At 39.7% G+C, this 8,615-nt stretch overlaps 1 long non-coding RNA gene across 1 annotated transcript; it reads right to left on the minus strand.

Moving 5' to 3' along the window:
• Positions 1 to 2,001: 2,001 nt before the first annotated feature.
• On the minus strand, positions 2,002 to 8,136 carry LOC119232702 (uncharacterized). Its single transcript, XR_005122180.1, has 3 exons — positions 8,059 to 8,136; positions 7,832 to 7,931; positions 2,002 to 2,073 (listed from the first exon to the last, which is right to left on the minus strand). It is a non-coding gene; the product is annotated as an uncharacterized LOC119232702 (long non-coding RNA).
• Positions 8,137 to 8,615: the final 479 nt, after the last annotated feature.

Here is an 8,615-nt window from a genome sequence, read left to right on the forward strand (position 1 = left end):
TCTCTTTTTTTTTCTTTTTTTAAGATTTATTTTTATTCATGCAAGAGCCAGGGTAAAGGCCAGATGCACAGGAAGGTGAGAGGATTCACTAGAGACAGAGTGGGGAACAGAACAGGCAGACTGACAAAACACACTGCTGAGGGGAGCAGCGGGTGAGACAGGAGAGGTCTGCTGAGCCATGTGGGTGTCTCCCCGGCCGGCCGGGATCAAACCGGCACTGCAGAGGCTGCGGACAGCTTCACAGCACTGCACTCAACCACCTGCACCACCAGGGAGGCCCTCTCTTTTCTTTTAATGTGCAGTTCTAGAATTTTCAAACAGTTCCCTTTCATAAGGCTGACACTACACCTATTCACTCTTTAAGACTATACATATATATAAATATATATATTTCTTTTTTTAAATTTTTTTAAAGATTATTTATTTATACAAGCACTGGGTACAGTCAGAAGCGCGGGAGGGTGAGAGAATTCACCAGAGTCAGAGCGGAGAGTAGGATAGGCAGAGTGATGAAGTACACTGCTGAGGGGAGCAGCAGGCGGGAGTAGAGGTCTGCGCACCATGTGGGACCCTCACCCGGCGGCCGGGGATCGAACCAGTGCAGCAGAGACTGCGGGCAACTTCAACACCCAGCGCTCAACCACTGCGCCACCAGGAAGGCCCCATAAATATATATATATATATATATATATATATATATTTCTTAAATAAATGTTTGATATATGCTTAAAGTCCTTATCTGTTATTTTCAATATCTCATTTAGATCATCTTGGGATTTATTTCTATTGTCTGCTTTTTCCCCTGATTGTGGGTCATGTTTTTCTACTCTTTTACTGTTTGAACTGGGACATGAGTCTTCTGCCATTGGACTGGCATTTACATCATTGTCTTCCTTTGACCTTGGACCTGAATTATACCACCTGGTGTCCAGTTTATAGGCTTATAGGCAGGAGATTGAGCCAATTACTCATATAAATCTCTTTCTCTCTCTCTTTCTCTAAATATGTGTGTGTGTGTGTGTCTGTGTGTGTATGTGTGTGAGAGTTTGGTTTCTATAGAAAACTTGAGTAATGCAGTTCTTATATTTGTTATTTAAGTTAAATGAAGCTGCACAACACTTATTGGACTAAGTGACTATAAAAGACCATATAAGGAGAAAAGAAAACAGAAAGAAACAAGATATGGGTCAAATAAGAAACAAATAGCCAGACAGTTGATTTCTACATGACCAAATCAATTGTAATGTTAAGTGTGACTGCACTAAACACTCACATTTTGAGTGTTTGCTAAACTGGACAAAAAAGCACAACCAGCCATGTACGATCTGTAAAAAACTCATGTAGATTACCTGTACTTTATATAAAAACAGGTTGGGTAAACATTGCCAGTAAATATGTAGAACATTTATAGTCTGTGAGTGCTTTCTTTAGCAATTGATTTTCTTGGTTTGGCTATGGCTTCTAAATAGAGGACTAAAGTATGCTATCTAAGCAACTAGATGGGTAGGTAGGTAATTAAGTGGACAGGCAGATATGGTAGGTAGATAGATAGATAGATAGATAGATAGATAGATAGATAGATAGATAGATAGATAGACAGATAGATAGATAGATAGATAAAAATGGATGAACATACCATTTCCCAGAGCATGAATGAATGTAATACTTGGGATCTTCCTCTGTCTTCACAATTCCAATAAATCTTTGGTCATCTCTTGTGGCAGCCCCTACCCATCATGTTATTCTTTTTCATTTGTTTTCATGTCTTATCTTCTTTCCTAGATTAAAAGTTCACTAGGAGTTCATATGCAGAACAAATATTTACTGAATACTTATTACTCAATAAATATGTCAGATATTGAAGATGCAGCTAGGAACAAGTTTTACCAAAAGTTTATGACCTTTAAGATGACAAATAAGTAGGCAGTTATAATAAGTTTATTGTTATATAATAGATATAGGATAGATAAATCAATGAGAGAATGAACTGATTTCCCGATTTAATGGTTACAATTTCTAAGTGAAGTTTAACTATCCTCTGAAGAATCTTGAGGTATCTCCATGCAGTGGCACCTGCAAGAGAAGAAAGGAAAATGTCAGGCAGGAACTAAAACCCCTTAATAGGATTTGTCCTGAAAACTTGGCATTTCATACAGCAACAGAGTGAAGGCAATCTACAGTCTACTCAGTGGAGCACCAACAGTATCTTTCAAATGCATCATATGAACGATACCGTCTTTGTTGTTCTTTAGCCTTAATTTAATTGTAAAGAAGTATGGTATCATATTTTGTTCCATAAAGAGGAAAATAATCCATGCATCATGCCATCCAATAAAAACAGCTCAATATGAGGTCTAAATTTCTGAGTATCTCCATTTCCCTTAATTCTAAGTTGTTGTTGTTGTTGCTGTTGTTGTTTTTTTTTTGAGGATTTGGCATTAAATCAAACTTGAGTCTTAATGAAGGTCTTGCATAGTTTTGCTACTGTTGTTCATGTTAGAGTAGGCTTCCAACAGAAACTTGAAAGAGCATCGATTCATTAGGTTGTGGGTTTGGCAGTGTCCAAGCAGCAAGAATTCAATGTCACTTCCTGTAACACTACCCAGAGAACCAACATCACAGTCTCACGGAGGAGAGACAGAGAGTGAAACAACATGAAGTTTGGAATCTACTCATCTAAACACACAGTCCTGAGTATTTCAGGAAGGGTCAGAGACTGACTTTCAAGAAGTCAATTAGCCTTTGTTGTCTCTCAGCAGAACTATTTTTTAACTCATCTCAATGACAAGGTTCATCGGCCCCTTTCGTAATACTCTCTTCTGCCCAGCAGGCACTGTCCTTTCAGGATAATATTACACACACACACACGCACACACACACACACCCATCCCCCTGCCTGTCCAAGCCAGCCTGCCTTTGGAGGAAGTAATCATTCCTCCAATATGTCATAAGGGGGGGGGTGAATACTGCTTAGTCCACCTCACTTATGTAATTCTTTCTTCTTGAGAGTGATTGGCTTAAAAAAAGGGACATATGACCCAATTCTTACCAACAGGTTGGAAGGAAAGTCTAAAAAGGGAAAAGTTTCTTGTGACTAAAAATAGTCAGAAAAGGACAGCCCCTTTCTGGTTTCCCTGGGACCATAGCCACCATCTTTCAAGCATAGGGAGCTCTGGGCAAGGATAAAGATAACACAGGGAGGATGACAAGGCAGTCAGAAGGGATGTAAAACCTTGAAGACCAACTCTGAGCATCAGTAACTATACCTGTATTTCCCTATTGCTGGATATTTTATGACATGATTGAAAAATCTTTTGTATTAAGAGAGTTGTATCAAGATTTTCTTTTTCCTGAACTCAAGGGGATCCCAACATAAGTCTTTTTGTCCATTTCTAGTGATCATGATTCAGGGTTGCAGAGGATCAAAAATGAAGTGGGATCCCGGGGAATAATACATGGAGGAAAAGAGAGCTGGAGTTATCAGGACAACCAAAATCTAAGTGTGACATCACTCCCACCATAGTTTGTTCATTTAGTGATAATCCACCAAGTTAGCATCCCCCAATTTGCATCATAACCAACAGGTTACTATGCAAGAATTGAATGAATGTGTAATTCTAAAGTGATTTCTTTGTTTTTGTTTGTTTGTTCATTTTGCTTTTTGTTTTTGCAAATCAGTAGACCAGGGACAAATGCAAACTCCTGGGGAGGGTAAATGGATATCACTTTCACTTCTTTTAGCTTCAAAAAGTCAAACTTCAGTTCAAGAATGAGCCTGATATCTTGAGAATGAATTGTTTTGCTGGTTGTCATATATAATCGCGGCAATTTTTTTATCAAGATTCTCATTTTCAACTAAAATTTTCTAAAGTAAGTTATGAAGTTAGTTGTGAATCAAGAAATAGAAAGATCAATAGCTCACTCTGTACTCATTTTTAATATGGAATCAAATTAACTTCTACGGACATTTCAAAGTTACCTAGGATGTGAGCAGGTTGGTTCTAAGTATATCATTCCTCTGATGAAATAGAACATTTGAACATATGCTCACCTGTGAAATTATTATTGTCTAGATAGAATGAAAGATGTGTGTTCAATAATTTTAAGCAGAAAGAAAGCAACAGTGTTTCCCTGGTGGTGCAAGAGATTAAGGCGCAACCTACAAAGTTATCCGCAGCCACTGCAGCATGAGTTTGATCCCCGGTAGGCCAGGGAGCTACCCACATGGCACAGCAGACCTCTCCTGGCTCACCCGCTGCTCCCCTCAGCAGCATATTTCAGTCAATCTGCCTTTTCTGTTCCCCATTCTGTCTCTGGTGGATCCTCTCAACCCCCGCACCTCTGGCTTGTACCCCAGTTCTTGCATGCATAAATACATAAATATTAAAAAAAAAAAGAAAGAAAGCAAGTGTCACACTCTAGGTCACACCATACCTAAGTGTGAGTAGAACAGTGGGCAGGTAAGGAGACATGAAAGGGAATTGAGCCAGGACACTGTGGGAGAGAGTTTAAATGTTAAAACAGGTTGCAAATGCAGTATTGACTATGGACTGAAGACCCTGACATGGGTAAGAAATCCAGAGAAATGAGCAGCCTGAGCAAATATAAACAGCAAGAAAAAAAAGTCAGTGTGTCCAGGGAAGGCAAAGTAAGACTTGAATGCCTAAAATAAAAATGTCCATATTTTGGAATGTTGAAATATGATCGTTGGCATGGCACCGATATTTATTAGCTTATTACTTCCAAAATTTATATCTATGTCACCTCATTAACTCTCAGTACAAATATGAGGACACGGATAATCTTATCAAGGTGGAGGCCTTTGCCCAGTTGAGCATGTCTGATAAATGGTAAACCTCAGAATCCAACTTAGAGCTCTCTGACACTAAAATCTGTTTTTTCTTAGTCTCTCTGCTTGGCAAAGAATATAGTTATCCAAGGCCTCAAATGCCAGGAGGAAAATAAAATCTATTTGATGAAAGATGTCAAAGAAATTTCCAGAAGTAATGCCGAGTGAGAATGTTCACCAGTTGGCCTCCCCATTTCTATACAAATTATGCATGCAAAGCATTGCACTTTAGATGTGTGAATATTTTCTCAGACATGAGAGATGGTTGTTGTCCTTTCATCATTTTACAAGGCAGCTTGAGACCACTCTTTTTCTCTTTTGTTTTTTTTAGATTTATTTTTTATTTACTTATGCATACAAGAACTTGGGTGTAGGCCAGAGGTGTGGGGGTGAGAGGATTCACCAGAGACAGAGTAGGGAGTAGAACAGGCAGACTGACTGAAATACACTGCTGAGGGGAGCAGCAGGTGAGACAGGAGAGGTCTGCTGCACCATGTGGGGCAGCTCCCTGGCTGGGGATCAAACATTTGCTGCAGTGGCCGCAGATAGCTTGATAATGTTAAGACTTAACCCCTGCAACATTAGGGGTGCTCCACTCTTTCACTCGTGTCCTCTTTATATATTGTTTCTTCATAACATTCCCACTTAATTATTTTTTGGTAGATTGAGAGGAAAAGTAGTTTGTCTTAACATCATCCAGAATTTGCTATCGAAATGCCTTTTTTTTTTTAACAATTTAAAAGAAAAGATGATTAATGTGTCCATTAAGACAGCATAACTGATGAAATCCTCAGTCCAGGTTATCTGAATTCTGGTCTGACCCCAACTAATAACAAAGGTTATCACACAGCTGTGACAACTTAACTCTTCAAGCTATTATATTAATGACCTCAGAAGAGAGTTGATTCCAAGGAATTGAACATGTAACTTAGGATAAAGTTGCCTAGACCTGCCTAGACCTGCCCCAATGGAAGTATATGTTTTTCTGGAATGGAGACACGGGATAGGGGGAGTTGGGGGTACAGTAGAGTAGAGAAGGTATTCTTATTTCAAACTTGGTACATTATATTGTTTTTCCATTTCATTCTCATCTGAACCTTCCAGTAATGGTATTCTTAACTCCCTTTCCTAGATAAGAAAATGAGCATCAGAGAGAATAAATAAGTTGACTTAATAATCAAGTCAATAAACCCTTAAAGGAAGCATTTTGAGACTTTTTTTCAGAGTCGTAGAATGTATAGTATATGCCTTTCCATCCTACCCCACTTTTTAAGAAAAAAATACTATCTGAATTTACCAAATGAACAGTGTTACCTCCAGATGTTTTCTTCTTTCTTAAAATTACTACTTACTTGACTTGGTACTGAAAACAGAACTTAGAGCATCCTGGTGAAATCAAACCACTCATTTTACTGTAGTTTGGTCAAACCCATAGCATCCATATGAAGGTTGAGATCAAAATGAACTAAACAAGGACTTCAAGTCTTTTTTTATTTTATTTTTTTCATTGAGGAGGCATTGGTTTAGAACATTATATAGGTTTCAGGTATGCCTCATTATACAGCAACATCTCATCTGCACTGAAGTTCAGCACTGAAAGTCTAATTCCACCCTTCATCACACCATTGGGGTCTCTTCCCTGACTGACTCTCCCACAACCCCCACAGGGGCTTCAAGTTTTGATGAAAAGCACCAGAGACATTGTAATGGGGATAAAACTGGTATTGCACACATAGCAAACTCTGTAGCCACATAACTACTCATTTATTCATAAAATGAATAAAGAGCACAAATTTGCATCATTTTTTTCTGAGGTGACAGCTCAGATGCATGATTCAATTTACCACAGATCAACTCAAAAAAGCTATTCCAGAAAACTTTCCAAACAAGCTTCAGGAAGGGAGCAAATGGAAGCATTTGTTTTCAGGAAACAATTTCTGATCTGTCCCCTTTTGCAAACCTAAGGGCAGCAACAGTGAATCTGATTGGAAAGGGCAGGATGAGAAGTGGACTGGGGACCAGGAAAAAGGCAGTCTGGGTCTGAGACCCCCTGCTGTGGGTCAGATTCGATTGCTAAGTCTCAGGAAACCCTGAACTATTTCTTCTGGAAATTAAACTGAGATTTGAAACTAATGAGGGGCCAGAGTATAGACGGGTGTCGGAGAGCATGTGCAGCTAATTTTTCATCCAGAGGAGCCAAAGGGACCTTGGGACTTTTCCATAAGGCTCTAAGCTAGGGAAATTTACCCTAAAAGCTTAGGGGAGAAAAATCAGGGTTCCATCCTAACAGCTCAAATATTAAATCTCCTGCTCATTTCTTCTCCCCTTTCGTGGAGATTATATCAAAATCAGGTAGGACTTTTCAGACCCAGTTAAGGTCAACATGACTCTTGTGAAAATTTGGTTAGGAACAAAAGGATTTCTCTAACAGGCACTCATCCTAACCTGCTTGAAGGCTCTTCTTTCTCATTTAGAATTCCATATCCTGTGGATATTTTCATAGGGAAATACTTGTTAAGGTGGAGAAGGAAATCAAGCCAGCTATCAGGGGGTATGTTATCTCCTTATCTCGTCAGCCAAGTACTGGATTGGACACCCCTATGAACAAAGTCTCCCACATTAGTGGGAGGAGCTCAGGAAGGTAGGCTGTTAGAGAAAACAGGGAAATTAGTTTGCTCTCAAATAGTTCTGGTCACGGATTTCTGCCAGGCAGAGCAGCCTGCTTGCCGAGACCTATTGAAAGGCTGAGCCAGGAGGTAACTATAGTACAGGCTCCAGTTCCCTGAAATAAAGTGAAATGCCTGCCTTGCCTGTAGATCCCAAACCAAGCTGAATCTCAGCATCACAAGCAGAACTTAAAAAATGCAAACCAACCCAACAGAAGCTCCCGGTGCCTGACCCTGACCCTGCCTTGTTAAGCCCAGGTGCCTAGCAAGTTCCCCTGATAACACCAATCTGCAACCAGTTTTGTGAATTACTTACCTAATTTATAAAGCATCAGACATCTGGCGATACAGTAAAATGGGAAAGATTTTTTTTAATGTCCTTCCAGGTCATCATTATCATATAGAAAAGTCCAGATCTAGAATAATAGACAAGAGCATGGCTCATGTAGGAGACAATAACATACTTGCCAAATATAAATCTTTAAAAAATAAAATTAACAAGCTCCATGCTTTGTGCTGAAGGGGAAGTCATTGCACACACACCTGCAATAAACACGTGATGTGTAGCTGCTCGATCATCACTTCTATACACCATTATATATGTGTAGAGCAGGCCAAGGCAAACATCTGTGAAAAGTCAAATAGTAAGTATTTTAGGCACTGCAGGCCATATCGTTGCTGTCACAACTGTTCAACTCTGTCACTACACTACAGAAACAGCCACAGACAGGGTAGACACGCGTGAGTATGGCCATGTTCTAATAAAACCTATGGGACTGAAATTTGAATTGCACTTTAATTTTCTGGGCACATCAAATATTTTTATTTCGTTTTATTTTCAATCAATGTAAATGTCATTCTTAGCTATGGGTCACTGTAGAGGGTCAGGAATAGACAGTGCATTTTTTCTGATCCCATGCAGACTGGGTAAAGGAGGACTCAGAGTCCTCAGTGGTTTTTGCAGGTCTTTTATTGGGATTTACCCGGTACACAGCAGGCAGGGGTGCTGGGGAGCCAGGAGGCTGGGAGGCCTCCCAGCCCCTAGCAAATCCTCACTCTATCTGGGCTCTCTGGTGATCTCTGCTTCTGCTTCTTTGCTT

The sequence above is a fragment of the Talpa occidentalis genome, unplaced genomic scaffold (genome assembly GCF_014898055.3).
Source record: "Talpa occidentalis isolate TD23 unplaced genomic scaffold, MPIMG_talOcc4v2.1 talOcc4.7, whole genome shotgun sequence".
NCBI lineage: Eukaryota > Metazoa > Chordata > Mammalia > Eulipotyphla > Talpidae > Talpa > Talpa occidentalis.